At 44.0% G+C, this 24,036-nt stretch overlaps 1 pseudogene; it reads left to right on the forward strand.

Moving 5' to 3' along the window:
- The first annotated feature begins 13,792 nt into the window (after positions 1-13,792).
- LOC120258054 overlaps positions 13,793-24,036 on the forward strand; it is a 17,919-nt pseudogene continuing 7,675 nt past the window's right edge.

The raw sequence follows: 24,036 nt of genomic DNA on the forward strand, positions 1-24,036 counted from the left end.
ACCTATGATGCAAGAAAGATAGGAAGAATTTCATTGACAACAAAAAAACGTGATGAGCGTAGTGTACTTGATAAGTGCTTGTGTGATATGAATGCTAAGCATTCTTTCCTTATGTTGAGCATTACTTTTCTTGGGTTTCTACACTAATATGTGTGTTTTATGTTACTTTTATACGGTAGGGGTGTGAGGCCGAGTATGAAGGAAATAGGCTAATGTGGGATCATAATGCACCAATTTTGGAGGAAATCTTGCTAAGGTTCAAACGCAAAGACATAGGTCAGGTGTGAGATGCTAGAGTGTGTGCTAACCTCCTCGTATTCGAGTGGGCACATCCATTTTGAGGGGCACAAAGGCAGTCACTGATAAGTGCTTGTGCGATATGAATGCGAAGTGTTCATTCCTTATGTTGAGCATTACTTTTTCTGAGGTTTTCACATTAATATGTGTGTTTTTATGTTACTTTTTATGCAGTGTATGGTTGTGAGGCTAAGTATGAAGGAAATAGGGCCAATGTGGATCATAATGCACCTATTTTGGAGGAGATCTTGCTAAGGTTCAAATGCGTAAGACATAGGACATGTGTGAGATGCTAGAGTGTGTGCCAACCTCCTCGCATTCGAGTGAGCACATCCATTTTGAGGGCACAAAGGCAGTCACACTCGAGCATTCCGCCTTATGCATATAAGAACAAGAGCTCCACCAACATATATATCATTGAAGAAGCAAGTGATTCACGACGTGAACGTCAGCCCGCTTATGCTACTCCCCGATGAAAGTATGGAATTGGGACGTTATTCAGGTCGAAGACCGTAGCAACACTATAGCAAGTACTATAGCAGCAATGTTCACAGTCGCCCGAGAAATCAGAGAAACAGAGAATCCACACGGGGGTGTGGAAATTATCCACGCCCTGGTGTGAAAATTCCGCACGGGCACGTGTAGCATCCACGCCCGTGGAGCGTCCTGATTCAGCCCTTTTATTTTAAAAGCCGATTCAGCCCCGATTTTGGTATTCTTTTCTCCATCTTTTCCCCAACTTGAGAGAGGGCTTCGGCTAGGGTTTTGAAGGGTATTAGCCAAGGTTTTGGAGAGGTTCTACGGCTCCGACATCGTCATTCCTTAGGAAGATGGTTGGTAGGGGAGCTCCGCTGAGGCGCATCCTCATACCGGACGAGGGAATCCTTGGATGACGAGTAGAGGACTTTCCACAAGACCATCGACTACGCACCATCGAGGGGGTTTCTTTATGGATTCATTGCTTTTACATTCGATTTCTTTTGATTGTACTTAGCTCCATGGAGAGCTAAACCCCTAGTGGGTACTTGGGTGATTGTGAACCCTAGGATGTATTCGCTTTATTCAACTTCTTTATTATGCTTTCAATAAATTGATGTTTATTGTGAGTTCCAACCTTGAATGCTTGATTGTATGAACATTTCCCCTAGAGTGACACTAGGGTTGAGAGTTCTGTTGGTAACCTATGAGTGAGTTACACACCACGTAGCGTCTTGGCTAGCTAGGTTGGAGAGAGTTGAGAGAGTGAGTCGAGAGGCACAGGAGCGCCCCCTTTCTCCTCCGACGTGATAGATTCACCTGCTCCTTGAGTTCTTTGCGGCCATAATAGAGTGAATGGTCTTAGGGATGAACCTCCGTTGGGGCCTAGTTGCGCGTGCAATGGAGTGAAGCGTTAATGGGATCCTAGTATCTTTGGCTTAATTGTGGCTAGGACCTTCCGCTTAGACCAAAGTGTTAGGGTCTATAATAAGGGAAGCGATTTATCACTTGGAATCCCCTAGAGCTCATTACAACTTTATTCTGAGTGCGAGGTTGAGAGGTTATTTAATCTCTCCTCCGGGACATGAATAGAGTTAGGTATAGTTGACCTTAGATTTGGGACTTTGTGTAAGGATTTCCACGACTCACCATTGCATTGATTAGGAACCATAATAGAGAGTTCTTGTACTTGAGGTGATTATCCTAGGTGAAGCATCATCCGAGTTCCCTCATCTTTATCGATTGCCTTTACCTCCTCCTTACTTTTGCTCTCTTACTTGTTTCTTTTTAATTGTTGAGAATTGAATCATTATCACACTTTATCATTGTTGATACTCCACATAGCTAAGAATCGACCTAAGTTCTTTACTCCCTACTCCCCGGGATTCGACCTCGCTCACCCAGGATTATTACTTTCGACAAACCCTGCACTTAGTGGATATAAGCAATGGGAACTTGTCAAGTTTTTGGCGCCGTTACTCGTGAATGGGCGTTTAGAGATACTTTTGCACTTTGTTTTCTTAGCTATTTCACCACACATTCTAATTCATATCTTCTTATTCTGCTATTGCTCTAATTTTTCTTTTTTTCTTATTTTTGGTGCCGCCTCAAAGTTATGACCTCGAGGGAATCCATCAATATTGATTGAAGGAGACCCTGAGCTTGAAATGTACACTTTAGAAGAAAAGGGAAAAGAACCTGCGTAAGAACGAAAGATAATCCGGCTTGATTTAGAAGTAGAAGGATCCGAAAACATGGCAAAAACAAAATGAGCAACAACAAACACTATCTCGATTATGCCGGACCTTCAAGTGTTGGGGACACAATCGAGCACTCGTATGCCCCAATTACAGCTCAGAACTTGAAGCTAAAGCCGCATTCATCCATATGCTCGCAGCAGTCCACACAATTCAACGGTTTGACCGATGAGGTTCCAAATGCATCACATAGAGAGCTTCCTCGAGGTGTGCGACATGTCAAGATAAATGGTGTGACGGATGATGCTATCAAATTGAGAGCCTTTCCATTTTCCTTAAAGGGAGAGCAAAGCAGTGGCTACACCTCATTACCTAGAGCATCAATCACTACATGGAGGAGATAGTAGAAGCTTTTCTAGCCCGTTATTTCCTCTCGAAAATCACAGAAGCTTAGGAATGAGATCTCATCCTTTGTGCAGCTGGAATTGGAGGTCTCTATTTGAGACATGGGAAAGGTTTAAGGAACTCCTGCGAAAGTGTCCGCAAAACACGATTCCCAAAGTAGATGATTGTTCAAACCTTCTACAATGGTTTGAACCCAAGTACAAGGCAAACTCCTTGGATGCGCGCGCAGTGAGGTACCTTAGGGTAGCAAGACCCCCATGAGGCTCGCTCAATTGATTGAGGAAATGGGGTTAAATAGCTACTAGTGGAATGCTAGGGAGAAGAAAAAGTGGTCGGGTCTCCATGAAATTGATGCAAGAATCTCATTGGCGGCCCAAGTGGAGAGTTTGAGTAAGAAGCTAGATCTTATAGCTCGAATAGAGTTGCGCCGTGACCAATTGCATCGATTGTGGTGGAGGACATGCTCCTCCGATTGCCCAATCGTCATTGGTGATGTTTCTTCAATTGAGAACGTTAACTTTGTAGGTAATGGAATGAGACCTTAAGGGAATCTATACAGCAATACCTACATCCAAAGTTGGAAGAATCATCCCAACTTTTCATGGAGTAATCAAGGACCATAGAAGACCATGGGGCCAACGGGTTTCCAACAACAACAACAAGCCCCTCAAGTGGAAAAATAGAATTTCAGTGCTTGGAAACCCCGAATGACAGATTTGGAGAAGCACTTGGCAAGATTTGTTCAATCTGCAAATACAAGGTTTGAATCAGTCGATGCTACACTTCGCAATCACACTGCCTCCTTGCACAATCTTGAAAATCAAGTGGGGCAAATTGCTAAGTCTCTTCGAAAAGGCAACATGGAAGTTTACCAAGCAACATGGAAACCAACCCCTAGAGAATATGTGAAGGCGATCACTTTAAGAAGTGGTCGTGAGGTTGAAGGGAGGCTTCCGAGTGAGAAGCCGAAAGAACAAGCACCCGAGGTTGTAGAGGTTGAGGAGGGAGCAAACAAAGAGAAAGAGGTGGCAACCCCACCTTTCAAGCCAAGAACCCTTTATCCCTCTAGATTGATGAATGACCAAGGGGATGAACAAGATAAGAAGTTCCTGAGTTTGTTCAAGCAACTCCACATCAACATTCCTTTTGTTAAGGCATTAGCTCAAATACCTAAGTATGCAAAGTTCCCGAAAGACCTATTGACCAACAAGAGGAAATTGAGGAGAGTGCTTCAGTGGTGCTTGATGCTTCATGCTCGGCGGTGTTGCAAAAAGAACATGCCGAACAAGAAGAAAGACCCGGAAGCTTCATCATTCGCGTAACATCGGCAACGTAGGGTGAGGAAATGGCATTGGCAGATTCAGGGGCGAGCATCAATGTTATGCCATATACTTTCTTCCAAAAGCTAGGGCTTGGTGAGCCTAGGCCTACCGGATGACTTTACAATCGGGCGGACCGAACGGGTGCAACATCCGAGAGGTATCATTGAAGATGTGCTTTGTCAAGGTGGACAAGTACATTTTTTTCCTTTGACTTTGTAGTGCTAGATGTCGATGAGGATGAAGATGTACCCTTGATACTTGGGAGACTGTTCTGCGGACTTCCAAAGCATTGATTGACATGGACGGTGGGAGCTCACATTGAGAGTTGGAGATAACAAGCTCACATACCGCCTTGTTAAAGCCATGCGACATTCTCTCGATTTTTGATGACACTCGTATACTTTGTAGATACTACTGATGAAATTGTTGATGAATATATGCAGGAAATGTTCAACCCGGATCCGTATGAAGGATTGTTCGACCAAGAGGAGAGCAATGAAGAAGTAATGATGCTTGGTTCGATCAAGAAGTAACATCTACCCCGGGGATCTTGAAGAAGGTGCTCAAAAATGAAGAGGGCTCTGGAGACACCACCGAAAACGCCCAAGATTGTTGGAGACGTACATGAGCCAAGGAAGTTGGACAAACCATTGCTAGGTGGTCCGAAGCCCGAGAGTACATCCCTCTATCCTTAGGAGACTTTGCTCATCATGCTTTCAAGCCATGGGTAAGAGGGCAACCTTCATTTATGAACCCTCATGAGATGAGGTAAGGCACGCATGCTTAGTGACGTTAAACAAGCGCTTCTTGGGAGGCAAACCAAAGTGTTTACTATTTTCGATCTTTTTAGTTTAGTTGTTTACATGAATAAACCTGCTATGTTGGTGTTTCAATTTTTTTGAGTACTTGTGTCATGCGATTTTGTTGTGGGTTTTTAAAAGAATTCATTGTGTGTTTTGTTGAGAATTGGCGAAGTTTGGTCGTTTGAGTTCTATTTCGTGTTTTTATCTGGTAAATTTTGCATAATAGGGCAGGCTCTGAGTGTGTAAACATGTTTAGAATATTTCTGCAGAGCCTGCAGGTTTTTTCTAAGTCATCCAGAGAAAACACACGGGCGTGTGGAATTTCCGCATCGCCCGTGGATGTGTACCGTGAGCTCATCCAGAGGGCACAGTGCGCGCGGCTGCCCCTGCGGCACGACCACTGCGATCGGCGCGACGCCTGCGGTACTTCCGCACGGGCGGTGAATTCTCGCAGAGTTGGGCAGATTTTTCCTCGAACACACATGGGGCGTGACTCGCCTCTGGGTTACCTTAGGAACCACACACGGCATGGGTACTCCGCATGCCCGCAGCGATACTCGCAGTTGCTCCCTCCATCCCGAGAAAAACACAGTGGGACGGCAAACTGCCTCGCTTGTTGGGCATGTGAATGTCCACGCTAGGGAAATTTCGCACGAGGCGCATGTAAGACTTGATATTTTTTTCTGGCTGTCCGTGGAAGCTACGTGTGCAGCGCCTACCCTGTAGTCTGGCGCACGGGCGTGATATTTTTCCTCAGTGCCCGTGGGAGATCATTCTAAGTCGAGTGAGAGTTTTTTTCCCGAGAGCGCACATGCACGCCTGTGGAGCTTTTTGAGTGAGGCACACGGGCGTGGGGAATTTCCACATGCCCGTAGTGGATGCACGTAAACATCAAAAGTCACGAGTTCTCGCTTAAAAAGAGGATGATTTCTCTCCTCTTCACGACTCCTTTTCACTTGAAAACACTCTCACAATACCTCCCGAGTCCATTGCGCTAGTTTGGTGGGATTTTAGCAAAGTTTTCCGGCCGGTGATAAGTGCTTGACTAGACATATTTTTATATATGTTTTACATGCATTGAGCATCATTTTTACTCGTGGGTTTATGTCTCATATTGTGTATTTGGTGTTCTTTTTATGCATATAGGTTGTGAATGCCTTGAAGAGTAAAAAGAAGCAAAGATAGGCTATAAAGACACAATGTTGGGAGTTCTTGTTCAATTCAAGTATCAAGACACGAGAGCAGCTCATAAACATAGAGATATGTGCCAACTTCCAAGAAGATTCAAGTCAATTCACTATTTGAAGGGCACAGGCACCACATCTTCATATTCCTTCTCTTTGTGAAGATTGCAAGACCTCTCAAAGATACGCCGATGAAGAAAAGTTTTATAGCTCTACCACATGGACGCATGCCCCATCGTAGCGTATTCATCGCTCACGTGCGCTGCGGAGATTTTGCGAACTCACGCGGGTCGCATGGAAAATCCACACGGCGCCGTGAGGGCACGCGTGATGCACGCGATCTAAGGCCCATAAATAGCCGCTTTTGCCCTATTCTTTATCATCTTTTGTGCGGCTCTTGAGGGGTGAGACGGCTAGGGTTTGGAGAGGAGGTCTCTACGGCTTTGGAGGCGCTTCGTCACCAACTTTGATCGATTCCTCCTCCGTCATAGCATCAAGGAAGCCACTCGGTGAACCTAGCTTCGGGAGTGGGTCTTTCAAAGACGTCAAGCTCTCCATCAAGGCCATCGGTTCATATATAAGGGGTTTATTTCTATGGTTTTAATGTACTTTCATTCATTGATGGTGTGTTTTTGTATGTTGCTCCATGGAGAGCTAAAACTCTAGAGGGTATTTGAGCTAGAACCCTAGGATTCTCATCTTTTGTGGATTTGCTTAGTGTTTCTATTTAATCCGAGTTTGATTAAGTTTTAATCTTGTATTCTCATTGCTTGCTTGTTTAATTAATCCTTGTGGTTGATTGGATTTGCACGATTTGTTACTTTGATGTGAGAGAGGTCTCCATTAGAGTTAGAACTTTAAGGTTAAAGAGGGTTGAGAGGGTGAGTAATGAGATAGTGGAGTGTCCCTCTCCCTTCCGATTGAGTGTATTCTCATTCCTGCTCCTTAAGCTCTATGCAACCATATTTGGTGTGAGGCGTGAGATTGAGAGATTTCTCCACCGGGTCCCTTTAGGGGGTTAGGATCCTTCGCCGAGAATTAGGGTTTGATCAATCTTTAGGAATCGAGATACAACTCTTGAATCCCTAGAGTGCTTTGCAGTCATATGTGGTGTGAGTGTGTGAGATTGAGCGATTTCTCCACCGGGACCTCGTAGCGGGACTAGTATCCGTGATCGGGAGGCTGGATCCGATTATATTTGGATTTCCACCCGACTTAACTTACTCATAATAGAAACACTTTGCTTATTCGGTACCTAATACACGAATCCTAGGGGAGCATTGTCCCGAATACCCCACATTTATCGATTGAGATCTCCATCCATTTTACCCTTGCAAATTTGTCTCCGTATTCATTTCTTCAGCACATTAGATCACCACACCTTTCCATTTATCATTAGGTTAGAAAGCGAGAAGAAGTTAGTACTAGTAGCCCTGCTTCCTCGTGGATTCGACTACCCACTCACCGGGGTACTATTACTTTGACACCCGTGCACTTGCGGTTTACACGCATATTTGGGACGATGTCGTGCCGGCTCTTCATTTTATCACTTCTCTTCGTCGGTAAATCCCTTTTTATCATCTTCTTCGTCAATTCATGATTTTTATGTTTAGAATGAAGTTAGAAATATTATTGAGTTATATTTTTGGATTGTTCATGCGTGGCCGTGCGGTTCTCACCCCACCGTGAATCCACTCGGGCGTCATGTAAAAATTCCTGCACGACCTGCTGGGGAATAAGAAGAAGCGCTAAAGGTCGCTGAAAGCAAAAACAACTCTATCTATATAAGATAAGAGGGAGAGGAAGGAGAGGTGTCCCTAAAGCTTTCGGGGCTCACTAGTAGGTGACGAAGGGATTTAAAAAAAGGGTCATTTTCATCTTCAGATGCATTCGTTCAGATGCATTCTTCTTTCTTAACCTTTTCAACCTACCAAATTTTCCTCTTCCTGGTAATGAATTGAGTGGCAGCGAGGAGGTCCGGTTCAATAGTGATTTCATTTTCTTTTGGAACTTCGATTCCTGGTGACAAAGAAAGTGACTGCGGAGTGTTGAATTTAAATTACCTATTTCTTTGATTTTATGGGTCTCATAGGCATCTCTCTTCGAGCGGCAGTGCAAGCTCGGATGGTGTAAGCGCTGGCATAAGGTCCTGGATTAGTTTGTACCGGTATAGGTCTCTGAGTGGTGACTTGTCCCCCTTGATGTTTTGGCATTGGATTAGTATAGATCCCAATATTAGTAGCTTCGGTGACATTGGCGGCTTAATGCCTTGCTTGCGCGCTGCGGTGCGCTCTTGCTTGCTGAGTTCTTTTTAGCGTCACTCTATTCGAAATGCTTGCATGCCGCTCTTTCATTCGCTCCTTCAATAGTAGATCTCGTCGTTATCGTCCTTCCTTCCAAGCCCACCGCCCTTGTTTCAAAGCTAGCTTCAAGTTCTAGGGACGGAGTCGAAGAAAAATCCTCAGGAGGTCAACCTGTGACTTCGCATTGTCAGTCTTATGGTAGCCATACCAACAAGGTCTCGTGAAGAGCCAGATCCGTAAGACTCACGATACACGGCTCAATTAACACTAACTACTGAAAAGGAATTCGCTCCAAAGAAAAAGACGCTCTGCAGGGGACGATCTGGTCGAGATGTGGTGTCAAATCACTTCGATGAGGGATCGCTATGCCACCTGTCCTTATACTGGGCATACTCCGTTGCTAAGCTCACAGTAGGTCAGAGAGGCCTGGGACCTTCCTTTCATGGAAATAGGCTTGCCCGACCTTGTTCTTCGTTATCGCTTCTTCTTTCTCTTCAGATTTGGAATCAATCTCTCTAGACCCAGCTTGAAGATCTAAGTTTTTTTTTTTCTAGTCTAGTAACTTCTTTCTATCTAATAAGGATAAACCGATGGAACAAGGTCTCTACGCCTGTGACCTGAACTGCTCGCTCAATGTGCGTTAGATGCTCCTATATCGCGCTTCCTTCTATAATATAACATTTTTCTTGTTTTTTTCGCACAGCAGGAGATCGAAAAGCACGAGTTCGACCTCGATGTAGTGAGTTCTGAGACGGGTAGGTAATTGAATAGTACATTCCCACTCACTTTCTTTCCATTGGCAACTCAGAGCAGAGGAAGAGGGTAGAAGGTGACCTAGAATAGGGGCTGATCCAGGTAGCGCAGCATCCTTTTTGTGCTTAGTGCTTGGTAGGAGCTGAGCATACGCTAGAATCACGCGCAACAGAAGCGGTCGAGGGGCAGGGAGGGAGCCGCTAGGGATGTTTGATTATAGAGTTTCGCATCTGGGTCTTTCTACATATAGTTTAGTTCACGCTATTCTCTTAACGCTTTTCTAAAGCTATTTCTATAGCTATTTCCTTCTTCCTTCCCCACCCGAACCAACCCACCTTGCTCAAAGATTGAAGTTTCGCAGCATTGATTTCTTTGCATTCTCGGAACCAACACCAGACACTTAACACCAACCCAAGCGAGATGAACGACTGGTTTGCTATGAGACCCACCGCCCTTGATAGAGAAGGAAACAGAGTAGGAAGAAATTCACTGGGACAAGAGTTCCTCCAACCTTTCTTTCAAGTAGACTAGGCCAGACCTAGCGCTTAAGTCGTGGTACCCTCAAAACATTACTTATCACCTGATCAATCGCAATCTTAAGCTGAAACAATCCCGGAAACTACCGATGGACGAACCATTGAGCCAACCCGGTCACTCTTCGAGGGGACAAAACAACAAAGAACAAAGAAAAAAAGGCTAGCGGGGAGGGCGGCAAGTTTGCGAGCGATCGGAGTCTATATTTTTATAGGTAGCGGGATTGAAAGCACGAGGTTCGACTTCTTACTGCTAGCCTGTGATAGTCTCAATGCTCTTATGGCAGGTCAGTAGCACCGAGATCTCGGCGGCAATTTCATGCAGCTAGCTCCGCACCGATCGATCAAATAGCAACAAAACTTCAGAAAAGGATTTCTCTTGTTCCGCACGAACCAACCGATCCAGCTGTAACGTAAACTACAACTGTGGGTCAAGATTCGAAACTGACTTGGAAGAGTAGGACAGTCACAGGCGAAGCTTATGATATGAGGATTTAGCAGCTTCCGATTCGCTTAGTGATCAGTCTTGAGTCTTGTTTGACTGACTTAATATACTGCGCTTTACGTTCCGGTTGGTGTTCAGTCTACTGTACTGTATCGAAAAGAATACATGTTATGTTCACCCAAAGAAAGGTACGTTTGAGCGGACGGAGAAGGAGCATCCAAAGACGCATCTGAATCTAGAACCAGGGCGGCGGGTTGGGAAGTAATCTTGAACAGAAGAAGCAGCATACGTAGAGGGAATTCAACCGGAATCATTCCCTGCTGACGACTAAAAGGCTACAATAGAGCTTGAAGCTAGCTTTTTTTCATGGGCAAGGTTGGAAGGCTCAACAAAAAAATGCTCGAGACGCTCGAAAGAAGAGCTTTCCACGTTGATCACGCTTTTCAGGTAAATCTGCTTGAGGATGAGAATTCCCTCACTCCGCTCGCCTCGCGCGTATTCCCACGTGTGCTCCTATCTGGCGTGCGCTTACACACCGAAGGCTTTGCGCAGCCCCTTTCCGCTTGTATTCTCCGGCTTGGTTTGCTAAATTCTGTGAGTTAAAGGGGGATGTGAGTGCAGATCCTTTTGAAATCAATGTGGCGAAGCGAACTAGGTGACCTTTAATTAAGGAGGATGCACCCTCAGGTCGAGTTCAGCTGGACGAGTTACTTAGTTTGTAACGTCAGATACAAAGGGAACTGAACTGTCAGATCGAGTGAGGAAAGACTTAGTATGGCTCTCGATGGATGCGAGATAGATGTGAAATGCATCTGGTACCGGGGATCAGATATGAAGTTTCGAATCTTGACTTGACCCAATGCCAGCTATAAGGGGTTTAAGTTATCTTGACTTATTACAGGAACAAGACCTTTGGAAGACTTCCTGACTCATTCAACTCAAACTCAAATAAAAAGCAAGCTCAACTCAAAAGATGCTCGGTTGAATGAACGGGAAGCTGCTCCACCAACTCAATAATCATCGAGAAGGGCATTTCCGCGGCGGGTTGAACAAGCTTTTTCAAGTCCCAGGCTATGATACCGATCAAGCTTCGGAATTTTTCTTTTTTTCAAACAAATCCCAGGCCAGGAAGGAAGCCGAGGAAAGGTCTGCTGAAGGATCAACTGAAGCATCAAAAGCGGAATTAAAATTTTTGAAGAAAGAGATTAAGAAACATAGAGTTGATATAGAAGCATCCGAAGCAGCATTTCCTGATACGAATACTGTTGGTGGAGCAAGGGCAGATGCTATAGTTCTTTCAATTTAAAATCCCAACTAAGTGTGAAGCCGGAATTTATGATTCTCAGAAAGAATAAGGGTAGGGGTTATGATATTGTTTCTTTTTCTTTTTTTATCTTACTTCTTATTTATTAGAAAGTTAAGCTTCAAGCAATGAATTACTCTATCATAATTCATTTAAGTAGCACTCCGCAGTGCGCTATAAAGCAACGAACGAAGGAAGAGCGCGAAAGAATGCAATCGCGTGATGCAAAGGTTGCGCTGGCTGCAAGGGAAAGGTGTGCTGCACGGGTTGCGCTCGCTGAAAGGGAGGGCAAAAAAGAGGCTCGTAGAAGTGAGGTATGAGGTTCAACTGGGCGTCAAGGTACTATTTCTGAATCGCTACGAGGGGTTTCGTGTTCAGTTCGGGCGTGGCCATAGTAACTAACCAGCAGGAGCCCTATAGAATATTCTATTCTTTTGCCTCTGCTTTGAATAGCTAGAAGAAAAACTCATTGCTCATTCAGAGCTCTTGTCGGTAAAAGTAGATCGAGGGAGAGTCGAACTCCCATTGCCTTTTTTTGTTACCAGTAGAACCGGGCGCTTCCATGTCCAGTGAGCGTGATCAGGATGTAGTAGTTTATCCAGCATATCAGGAAACCAGTAGCATATCTGTTTGCGGGCTAAGCCTATCCAGTAACCTCTTATCCTGCCGAGCCTGCTCCCTCCCTTTCTTAGAAAAAAGTTTCTGACAATGCAACAGAAAGAAGGGGAATAACTTAGGGACTGCAACTCAAACTCGAACTGCAATCGATGCTTTTACAGAAGGAACTTTACGACTTTCTTATTAAAGAAAGACTTTCCTTCTTTCCTCGTTTGCTGGCCCTTGTCCGCTTTCAAACTTTCCTGCCTGAGCTTGCCTTGGGAGAAAATCCTTTTCTTTCACGTGAGGGGCTTACTTTTTTTCTGCAACTAGATATCCCCCCGAACTAGCAATGGAATGAAAGGGGCAGAGGATTTTTCCTTTTTTTACTGTTTTTTTATACCATAGAACCAGTTACAAAAGTACAACTAGTAATCTCATTCCTGGAACAGGCGAGAAGAAAAAGAAATCGTTCGAGCGAAGCGAAAAAAAGCAGAAAGCAATTGAATGGGCTTTGCTTAGCACGTTAGCAACCCAATTAAGCCTATTTCCGCCTACCCTTATTCCTTTAATAAAAGGAACTGGTAAGTAGTCGCATCTGGCTTGAATTTTTTTTCTTTATCCTTTTTTTATTGCGCCTTAAAAAGCTTTCCTTCTTTAGAAAGAAGCAATGTGAAAGCTAGCTTTGATTGGCGGGTATTAAACCTATCATAACTCTTCTATAAGAAAGCTCAAGCCGGCCTTCTAATCAGTCCATGACTTCCTGACTTTCAAAGAGTTGCCCTGCCCTTTCTTGCTTACTGTATGGCAAGGGACTTTATTTGACCCACATCCAAGGGATAAAATGAATTCTTCAAGTAGATAGATTACCTTTTTTCTGCAACTGGCTCTTTAGGCGCCGATTATCTAGGCTTTGGTAGATTAGATAGGCTGGCAACTCTCACTCTAACTGGCAACTGGCTTTCTACCAATGGATTTAGGGAACTCGCCTCCTCCTCCACCGAACTTCATCCTCCTTCTCCTGTTAGGGTTTTCCACGACCATCCATGGTCCGCACAAACCCGTGCGCTGAGCACCAATCGGCTTATTCTCTGTCCCCTTTCTCATCAAAGATGCCGCATCCGACTTCTCCGGCGCCGGCCTCGCCTACGGCATTGCCACCTCCTTGTCTTTCTTCTGAAGTTCACCCTGCCTACTGCTCCCCCCTACCTCTACGATCACCGTACCTTCTACAATAGCCTTCTCTTTGTTCGCCATTCTATCTTTGTTTGCTATCAACCGATCCCGAAGACTTTTTTTTCGAATCTCAAAGACCAGCGCTTTCCTTCCTCTCCGATGGTTCCTATCTTGATTGCCGACGAGTGTGCTTGTCTTGCGCCAGTTGATCTTTCGGGGATGAAGCCTGAGACACTATTGTCGAAGGGAAGAGACGACATCTGAGCGAGTGCTGTCTCATTCATTTAAGAACATAGCGAAGGGTGCGGTGCGTGCGCGCCAAGGGGAATAGTTTGATTTTCTACAAAAAGCATGAGTGAAACGATCTAAAGAAGCCTCTTGCGGGTCACTTTCTTCCACCACTTTTTTTAAGTAGCCAAGAGGCAAGTCTCGACGTTCTATTTCCATCAAAAAAAAAAGCTCTTCCTAAAAAGCAGGCCTTCTCTCATCTAAAAAGCTGGTCTCTTATCAGGAAGGCGCCGCTATATGTTTAACACAAGCAAGTCGCCTACTTATATTTATTCAAAAGGCGCTACTTCTAAAGTTGAGCACCCGGACCGGAAGCTGCCCGCCCGGATGACAAGATCTGATGTCAAAGAGGGGGCCCGTTTCTCGCAGGCATGGCTTTCTAAACAATCAATGACCAAAGAAAGAGATGATAAAGGACCAACGACGATCTTTGAGGATAAGGAGGAGGAGCTTTCATTGAAGTAGGGGCAGAATCGAATGATGACGAGAGAGAGAATGAGACAAAGCCTAAAGGGGAGAGCACTTAGACATTTCACTTTGAGTACGGGGAAGTCCGCAGGGAGGAATTCCTCCGGGCGTATTACTGTTTTTCACCGAGGGGGTGGATCGAAGCGATTGCAGCGAAAAATGGACCTGAAACGAAGCACTTCGTCTATTGGCATTGTAGAAAGGACCGAATATGACCCTAATCGTTCTTCTCGGATCGCTCTAGTACGATGGATCGAGGGGGTGCTGCTACGCCGCCAGAGGAAATGCAACACGATAGAAGAGTTCGCTCCGCCGCGTAAGATCCTCGAACCTACCACGGCCACCATCTTTTGCCATTTTTCGTTCTCTTCCCTGCCCGGGAAAGTGGATCAAAGAAAGGTAGCTTGCTCCCAAGCCAAGTGCTTGCTTACGCTTTATGTAGTGGTCGGCCTTCCTACCAGAATGCCTCCTTGGTCGAAGAGCCAAGCTTGGGCAGGAAGCAAACAAACTTGCGCGAAGGACGTTTTCTTCTCTGCCCTGTCCTCTCCCTTGGCCAAGGGAGAGACTGCATCCCTTTCCTTCGGTAGCTCTTTGGGTTTCCCAAGGATAGCGGTAGCTGGGGCAAAGCCCGCTTTCTTCGCTCCGCGAATGAGAGAGAAACTCATCGGAAAAAAGACGTTTTCTCTTTGCGAGATCCGAAAGTGGAGAACGCATTGCGTTCTCTGGGCACATAGGATCAAACGTAAAGCAGCGCTTTCTTGGCAGAGTTTGAGGCAGCAAGAAACTTTAGGGCTTGTTGGAGCTGCTGAGCATAACGAATCGAAGCCGAAGGCGGATCAAGGTAGCTTGCCTGCCAAGCCTATAGGCAAAGGGCCGAAGGATGGAGAGTGCAAAGTAAATCGTGCACCTGTCGTGTGACCCGTTGGTCCTAAACAATGTCTTTCACGAAGCGACCCACCTAGAAACAGCTCTCCTTTGAGGGAGGCAAAAAAATGGAACTTCGATCTGATGCGGGTATCCAATCCCACCGCTGAGATATCCAGCGGAATCTGGGGCCTTGACGAATGGCCGGTGATAAGTGCTTGAGTAGACATATTTTTTTATATGTTTTTACATGCATTGAGCATCATTTTTACTCGTGGTTTATGTCTCATATTGTGTATTTGGTGTTCTTTTTTATGCATATAGGTTGTGAATGCCTTCAAGAGTAAAAAGGAAGCAAAGATAGGCTATAAAAGACACAATGTTGGGAGTTCTTGTTCAATTCAAGGACCAAGACACGAGGCGGGTTCATAAAGCGTGGAGATGTGTGCCAACTTCCAAGAAGATTCAAGTCAATTCACTATTTGGAAGGGCACAAAGGCAGCCACATCTTCATATTCCTTCTCTTTGTGAAGATTGCAAGACCTCTCAAAGATACGTCGATGAAGAAAAGTTTTATAGCCTACCACATGGACGTAGTGCCCGGACATGTGGCCTTAAGAGAAGAGTGTTCGGATCACGTTTTGTGAAAAAGTCATCGAAATTCTTACGTCCAGCAGCGCGTGGAAAAATCCAGCACGCGGCGTGAGGGCACGCGTGACGACGCGATCTAAGGCCTATAAATAGCCGTTTTGCCCTATTCTTTCTCATCTTTTGTGCGGCTCTTGAGGGGTGAGGACGGCTAGGGTTTGGAGAGGAGGTCTTCTGCGGCTTTGGAGGCGCTTTTGTCACCAACTTTGATCGATTCCTCCTCCGTCATAGCATAAAGGAAGCCACCGGTGAACCTAGCTTCGGAGTGGGTCCTTCAAGACGTCGAAGCTCTCCATCAAGGCCATCAGTTCATATATATAAGGGGGTTTATTTCTATGGTTTTAATGTACTTTCATTCATTAATGGTGTGTTTTGTATGTTGCTCCATGGAGGGCTAAAACCCTAGAGGGTATTTTGGGCTTGTGAACCCTAGGATTCTCATCTTTTTGTGGATTTGCTTTTGTGTTTCTATTTAATCCGAGTTTGATTAAGTTTCATTCTTGATTGTTTAATGCTTGCTTGCCTTATTGATCTTATGGTTATTTGGTTTTGCATGATTTGTTGCCTTGGTGGGAGAGAGATCTCCATTAGGGTTAGAACCTCAAGATTGAAGTGGGTTGAGAGTGTGAGTCATGAGATAGTGAAGTGTCCCCTTTCCCTTCCGATTGGTGTATTCTATCTCCATTCCCTAAGCTCTATGCAACCATATTTGGTGGGAGGCGTGAGATTGCTCGATTTCTCCGCGGGACCTTGTAGGGGGTTAGGATCCTTCGCGGGAATTAGGGTTGGATCAATCTTTAGGAATTGGATACACGCTTTGGAATCCCTAGAGTGCTTTAGCGGTCATATGTGGTGTGAGGTGTTGAGATTGAGCGATTTCTCCACCGGGACCTCGTAGGGGACTAGTATCGGTGATCTAGAGATAGACCCGATTATGTTTGGACTTCAACAACTTAACTTACTCATCATAGAAACACTTTGCTTATCCGGTACCTAATACCCGAATCCTAGGGGGAGCATTGCCCGAATACCCTACTTTTACTTATTGAGATTCTCCTTCCATTTTACCCTTGCATATTCGTCTCCGTGTTCATCTCTTTTGCACATTAGATCACCACACTATTCCATTATCATTAGGCTAGATAGCGAGAAGAAGTTAGTACTAGTAGCCCCTGTTCCCTGTGGATTCGACTACCCGACTCACGGGTATTTATTACTCGACACCCGTGCACTTGCGGTACACACACGCATATTCGGACGTGTCAACCGGCCACCATTGTTGTTAGAAGAGTAAAAAGCCTGGGGCATAGTAGGATGAACCAATGTGAATGAGTGTAAGCTTCTTTGCCCGAACATGATTGGTGCCGACCACACTAGGTGCTACCGTGGTAGCAAAAGAGGCCAGGCGGTGACAATTGAGAGGTTAAATGGCAAGGCAAAAGGCCATATGCCCGTGTGGCTCCTCGCGGAGTATAGCTCACATCCAAAATCTGATGGGGGAACGGGGCAACACCCATGAAGCTCCGGCGGAAAGGGAAGGCCTGCCAGGCCGTATGGCCATGGGTGCAGGATTCTTCGAAAAAGCCCGGGCTGACTCGGAGACCTGGGACCTTGGCTTAGCAAGGAATGAAGGGAAGTTCTTCGAGCTTTCTCCTCCAACGTCTTATTACGTGGTCGGCCTCGCTAACCTTTGCTTCTGCCCCTTATGAAACTTCATGAAGTAGTCGGCATTCTATAAGGGACTTGTCGAGTTTACAAAGCTTTGCTTCTTGTAGTCGGCCCTCCATGCCTCCCTTCATTTGCTTTCCTTCTTCCAGCCCAGAATGCCTACCGACGTTAAGCTAACCACCAGAAGCTCACCCTTCATGTCTCACTGGAAGCCCCGTTCTCCTGGCCTGGGAGCCCAGAATGTTTACACAGCATTCTGCCAGACGTCCCGGCCTGGGAGCCCCGTTCGCTTTACATTTACAATTGTCTTTCACTTTTCTTTATTAAATATAAAAAAAAGAAATATATATAAGTCGCTAAGTTTCAAAAGCAAAGGTTAACAGCCCGCTGTTATTGTAGTCAAGGGCTTATATGGAAGGAGGCATTCCGGTGGGAAGGCCGACCACTACACTACACGGGGAGATCTCTATACCAAGTAATGAGCGATAGCGAAGCCAAGCCGGCCGCCTATAGGCGAAGGGACGAAAGCCTGGGAAAGGTTAGACCTGATCAGAAAATGTACGAAAATAAAAGGACGGTAAGGTTACGAAGTCACTTAGCCTCGGCTCGGCTAAGGTTATGGAATAACATATTAGATTTTAGGTAAGTGAAACTAAGGAACTGGCTTAGCTATTCTGCAAAGGAGAAAAGCTAAGGTTACAGAGTTACTTATCCGTCTACAAAGGGAAAGGGGTCGGTACGGAGTCACGTCACCGTGGAGGCTAAGGAACGGAGTTTTAAAGTATTCACTGAGACTACAAAGAAGTCAGCGAAAGTTAGCTCGTAACTAAGCCGGTATTAGAAATGAAGCCTTAAAAAAAAAGAAAAGGAAAGAAGTCCAGAACGAAGTCGCTTCTCTAATAGCCCCGTTGAATATGGATGACGAAGGCTTTTTTTCAAAAAGTTTAATAGAGGGGGCTTTCGACCTTCTTAGGAAGAGCCTGCACGAGGCGCCTAACGTCATGGTTCGGCAGTCGAGCCAGTGCTACGGGGGCTTAGGTCAACACTTATATATTAGCCACCCATCAATTGGAAGCTGGGTAAAATGGTGATGAATTGTGATTGGTCCAAACCTTCTAAAAGAGGCTTCTATGCGACCGCCCTGTAATGCCCATACATACCTTCGGCTCCAAGTCCTTGTTCGCATGACAGAAATAAAGGTCGGGTTGAAGGGGGACGATCACTGGTCGCTTCTTGGCCATGCCCCCCGCTTATAGATACGAGATACTTGATCTAAATTCTCAAGTAGGAAATTGCATACCATTAGCTAATATATGTATGGGAACATGGGTACATGATATTGAATGTCATCCGAGTCAAGGCGCAAAGTCGGCTCGAGCCGCAGGAACTTATGCAAAAAAATAATTAAGGAGCCACCCAACAATGTCTTGTGCGGCTACCTTCGGGTCTTGAAAAACTCATAGATTCCCCGATGCCAAGCTACTATTGGTATAGTTTCCAATCCCAACCATGGTGCACGTAAGCTTAGAAAAAGCGAGGACAAAGCCGGTGGTTAGGCAGACGCCCCATTGTTCGTGGTGTTGTGACACGCGTCCGAATATGCGTGTATGTACCGCAAGTGCTCGGGTGTCGAAGTAATAATTACCTCGGTGAGTGGGTAGTCGAATCCACGAGGGAATAGGGCTACTAGTACTAACTTTCTTTCTCCGCTTTCTAACCTAATGATAAATGGAAAAGGTGTGGTGATCTAATGTGCGAAGAAGTGAATACCGGAGACGAATATGCAAGGGTTAAATGGATGGAGATCTCAATCGAGTAAAAGTGGGGTATTCGGGCAATGCTCACCCCTAGGATTCGGGTATTAGGTACCGAATAAGCAAAAGTGTTTCTATGATGAGTAAGTTAAGTCGTGAAAATCCAAATATAATCGGATCTGGCCTCCCGATCACCGATACTAGTCCCCTACGAGGTCCCGGTGGAGAAATCGCTTAATCTCAACAGCTCACACCACATATGACTGCAAAGCACTCTAGGGATTCCAAGAGTTGTATCTGATTCCTAAAGATTGATCCAACCCCAATTCCCGACGAAGGATCCTAACCCCCTACAAGGTCCCGGAGGAGAAATCTCTCAATCTCACGCCTCACACCAAATATGGTTGCATAGAGCTTATGGAACGGAGATAGAATACACTCAATCGGAAGGGAGAGGGGACACTCCACTATCTCAAGACTCACCCTCTCAACCATCTTTAACCTTGAATTTCTAACTCTAATGGAGACCTTTCTCATATCAAAGTAACAAATCATGCAAATCCAATTAACCACAAGGATTAATTAAACAAGCAAGCAATAAGAATACAAGATTAAAACTTAATCAAACTCGGATTAAATAGAAACACTAAGCAAATCCACAAAAGATTAGAATCCTAGTGTTCATAAGCCCAAATACCCTCTAGGGTTTTAGCTCTCCATGGAGCAACATACAAAACACACCATCAATGAATGAAAGTACATTAAAACCATAGAAATAAACCCCCTTATATATGAACTGATGGCCTTGATGGAGAGCTTCTCTTGAGGCCACATGTCCGGGCACACGTCCATGTGGTAGGCTATAAAACTTTTCTTCATCGATGTATCTTTGAAAGGTCTTGCAATCTTCACAAAGAGAAGGAATATGAAGATGTGGCTACCTTTGTACCCTTCCAAATAGTGAATTGACTTGAATCTTCTTGGAAGTTGGCACACATCTCCACATTTATGAACTGCTCTCGTGTCTTGGTCCTTGAATTGAACAAGAACTCCCAACATTGTGTCTTTATAGACTATCTTTGCTTCTTTTTTAGTCTTCAAGTCATTCACAACCTATATGCATAAAAGAACACCAAATACATAATATGAGACATAAACCACAGTAAAAATAATGCTCAATGCATGTAAAACATATATAAAAATATGTCTACTCAAGCACTTATCAAACTCCGCACACTTAAGTCTTTGCTTGTCCTCAAGCAAAATTAAACATTATACCTATGGAAAGAAAAGAGAAGTGCTTGGCCTTAGGTTCACCAAATTAGTACAAGAATAAAAATTCTACGAGTCATGGAGAGAATCAAACACTAGACAAAAACAATCAATGCTCTAGCAAACAATCCAATAAAAAAATGAATGTGATAAAAATCCGAATGCGATGCGTGTGTGTTAAAAAAACTCAACTCATGTCAACACTATGTCCACTACCAAGTCCTTATTAACATGGGACTTATTTATAAAGCAGAAAAGAATAGGTAGTAGCTTCACACAACCTCTAAGGTAGCCCTTTCCCTAGATGCCTCTCGAGTGGCTTTCACACTTTCGAGGTGGTAGCTCTTTCTACCGAGGATGGTAGCTTTCACACATCCCATGAGATAGCTCTTTCTCTCATTAGGGCATAACAAGTATCGACTTATGAGAGTAGCTACATACATCATGGGTGGTAGCTCTTTCCACACCCCTATGTACAAACAACAAACAATTTCCATTTCTCAAATTTTTCTGATTTTTTTCTGATTTTCCTCTGATGATCAAATAAAAAAACTAGCACACTAAAGTCCCAAACATAATGAACTAGAGTCTTCATAGGGTCTAATGAGCGAGAAAAAGTGCGAGAAAGAGCAATCGGACAAAAAAATATTCAATAAAATTGGATGAAAAACTAGAGCATGATAAAATCCATGTTTATAACCTCAAAAACTAAGAATTAAACTCTTAACTCTGAGGTGAACCTTCATTGGCAACAAGAGCATGCTCATGAAAAACACAACTAAAAGTCATGTATAAAGGTGAACCCTCCCCACACTAAAGATGTACATTGTCCTCAGTATGCGCATGCAAAGCACAATAAAAAAATAATAACAATGGAAGCATAATGTGTGTGGGAATGCAATTAAAAACAATACTCTCTGAACTCCTCATTAATCTTTTTGGTGAAGTCTAACTCATGGGCTTGTTGTATGGGTTGTGAAGCTCACCCGACCATGTGACAATATCACATGATCATGTCTATGACTAAAAACACCATCAACATCACTCTCAAGGCCATCGCACATAGACAAAGGGGTTCGGTGAAGCTCAACAAAATAGAAAAAGATGAGCGAGTTCTTATAAAGTAAACACATGAAGCACAAACTCGCACAAACAAACAAAAACACAAAAGTTAACTAAAAAGTCTAAAAATAAAAATAAAATAAAAACTAAAAAAATGAAAAACAAAAAGTAAAGAAAACTAAAAGAATTATGAGTGGGACGCCTCAAGCATCGATGTCGTCTTACGGTGTTGCCGGTGTATCAAAAAGAATGTTCCCATCCAAGGTTAATCGTATACGATCAAAAGATTTTTCGGACCTTGGTGGCATACACTAAAGAAAAGCGCCAAACAAATGCAAATATACATGAAATGGCAAGCTACGATCGACACGGCGGCGTGGAAAAATCCACGCGCCCGTGTAGCCAATTTTTGGCACGAAAGCAGCCCTACAGGCTGTTAAAAATCCGCAGCGCCGTGGATCCACGCGCCCACGTGGGTTTCTGGGCATTTTTCAGCCGCATCGGTCGTGGGCATCCCAGTCGACAGCGTGAGAGCTGGGTTATGGCCAAAAATGCCATACCGACCCACAATGGCGCTCCAAAACTCTTATAAAAGTATTCTCAAGAATATTAAGGTGATTTCCATGAAGAACAATGCATAAGATCCAAGATATCCACATAAAGTTTGAAAAGTGGAGGCATGGAGAACGTTAGAAAAAAATGAGGCGCACCGGGTGTGAATTGAAGAATAAAGTATGATTAAATGGCCGGTAAAACCCTTCTAAACTTTTTTTAATGACCAAGAAAAATGTTTGGGAGTGTGGGTGTGTGAGAAAGATGAAGAGATGTGTGAATGGAAATTGTGAATAGTGGTCCTCTTCATCAATTTACCCCACATGGGGTGTGAAAACTCCACATGGGGGGCGTGGGTACTATACTGCAGGGCACGTGAGAAATTCGCAAAAAACACATCCATAAAGATATTTACATGAAATTAAGTCCAATTTCCCAACTAAAAAAACATGAATATCATCCTAAACCATGCCACACACATACATTTAAACTAAAATACCAAAAAAATCTTCATGAAGAACTCAACACCAATAAAAAAATTTAGCAAAAGCACACACTCATGATTTTATTCTGTATCTAAGCTAGAAAAATAATTAAAAAAACTTGGGTTTGCCTACCAAAGAAGTGCTTGTTTTCGTCACTAAGCTTGGCGTACCTCTTCCTTATCTTATGGAGGCTTGAAAAGAGTGTGTTCCTCCCGACTAGATATTGCATAGCTACTTCGTTTAAACCAAGGATCTAGTTGTCGGGGTGCAATATTAATTTGAGAGTCCAACCATCTAACTTTTGGCCTCCAAGGAAACAATTTGGGTTGGGGAATTGTCCAAGCTTAGCATAGGGTGGGTCATTGGATGGATTCAATCTCCTACCCACATCTTCTTCCCTTCCCAAAACCTCTTTTCTTGCATTGTAAGAGTTGATCAATCCCAAAAAAAGAAATGCTTGTTCCATTACCTTAGGGGTTTTGCTTCTTCTTGTGTATTTTTCAACTTAGAGGAACATGAGACTAGCAAATCCCCTTGAAAATTTCCTCGCTCACAAGCACAATCTTCATTCACACAATCCAAAATCTCAAAATGATATTCAACTTCTTTCTTTTCATTTTCTACATCAATGTACTCAATTTGCCCAACTTCTTCAATTGTGCTCATGGCCTCATCATGTCCCGGAGACATTTGCCTTGCTTGTTCAAATTCTTCTTTTTCCTTAGCAAGCATGTCCAAGATCTCTCTAAATGATGCTCAATGTTTTTTTGATGGAACATCATGACAACTTAATGTGGCCTCAATATTTTTGGAAAGCGGGCATCGGTTTGCTTCAATAAATCTTGGTAACACTCTTTCCAACGAAGTACATCTTCTTCAACTTTCTCATCCCATTGAAGTTCTTGTTGAGGTGCTTCCATTGTTGTCCATCAATATCCCATAAGAGGTTTGGGTAGCTCCTTTGATTTGGATGATAGGCGATGAGATATGGATTGTGTTGTTGATGAACATTGATAAATTGATCAATTTTTTTCTAGTGAGAACATCAACACGAAAATATAATTCTACAGCTGGATTAATCATCATTCAAGTTCCATGCAAGGAAAAAGTAAATAAGACAAAAATAAAAAACAAAAATAGAGACGAGTGGAAGAAGATAGAGTGAAATAGATAAAAAAACAAAAATAAAAAAATCGATGAGAATGATGGAAGAAAAAAAGAAAGTGTGGAATAGACAAAATAAAAGAAAAAGATAAGCGGCTAGAGCAACAAAGTCCCTAAGCGTTTCCTAATATCTGTTCCCCGACAGCGGCGCCAAAAAAACTTGACAGCGTCCGAATATGCGTGTAAACCGCAAGTGCACGGGTGTCGGTAATAATTACCCGGTGAGTGGGTGAGTCGAATCCACAGCGGACAGGGGCTACTAGTACTAACTTCTTCTACGCTTTCTAACCTAATGATAAATGGAAAGGTGTGGTGATCTAATAGTGCGAAGAAATGAATATCGGAGACGAATATGTAAGTGTTAAATGGATGGAGATCTCCATCGGTAAAAGTGGGAGTATTCGAGGCGATGCTCCCCCTAGGATTCAGGTATTAGGTACCAAAAAATAAGCAAAGTGTTTCTATGATGAGTAAGTTAAGTCGTGGAAATCCAAATATAATCGGATCCGGCCTCCC

Source organism: Dioscorea cayenensis, chromosome 1, assembly GCF_009730915.1.
Source record: "Dioscorea cayenensis subsp. rotundata cultivar TDr96_F1 chromosome 1, TDr96_F1_v2_PseudoChromosome.rev07_lg8_w22 25.fasta, whole genome shotgun sequence".
NCBI classification, from domain to species: Eukaryota; Viridiplantae; Streptophyta; class Magnoliopsida; order Dioscoreales; family Dioscoreaceae; genus Dioscorea; species Dioscorea cayenensis.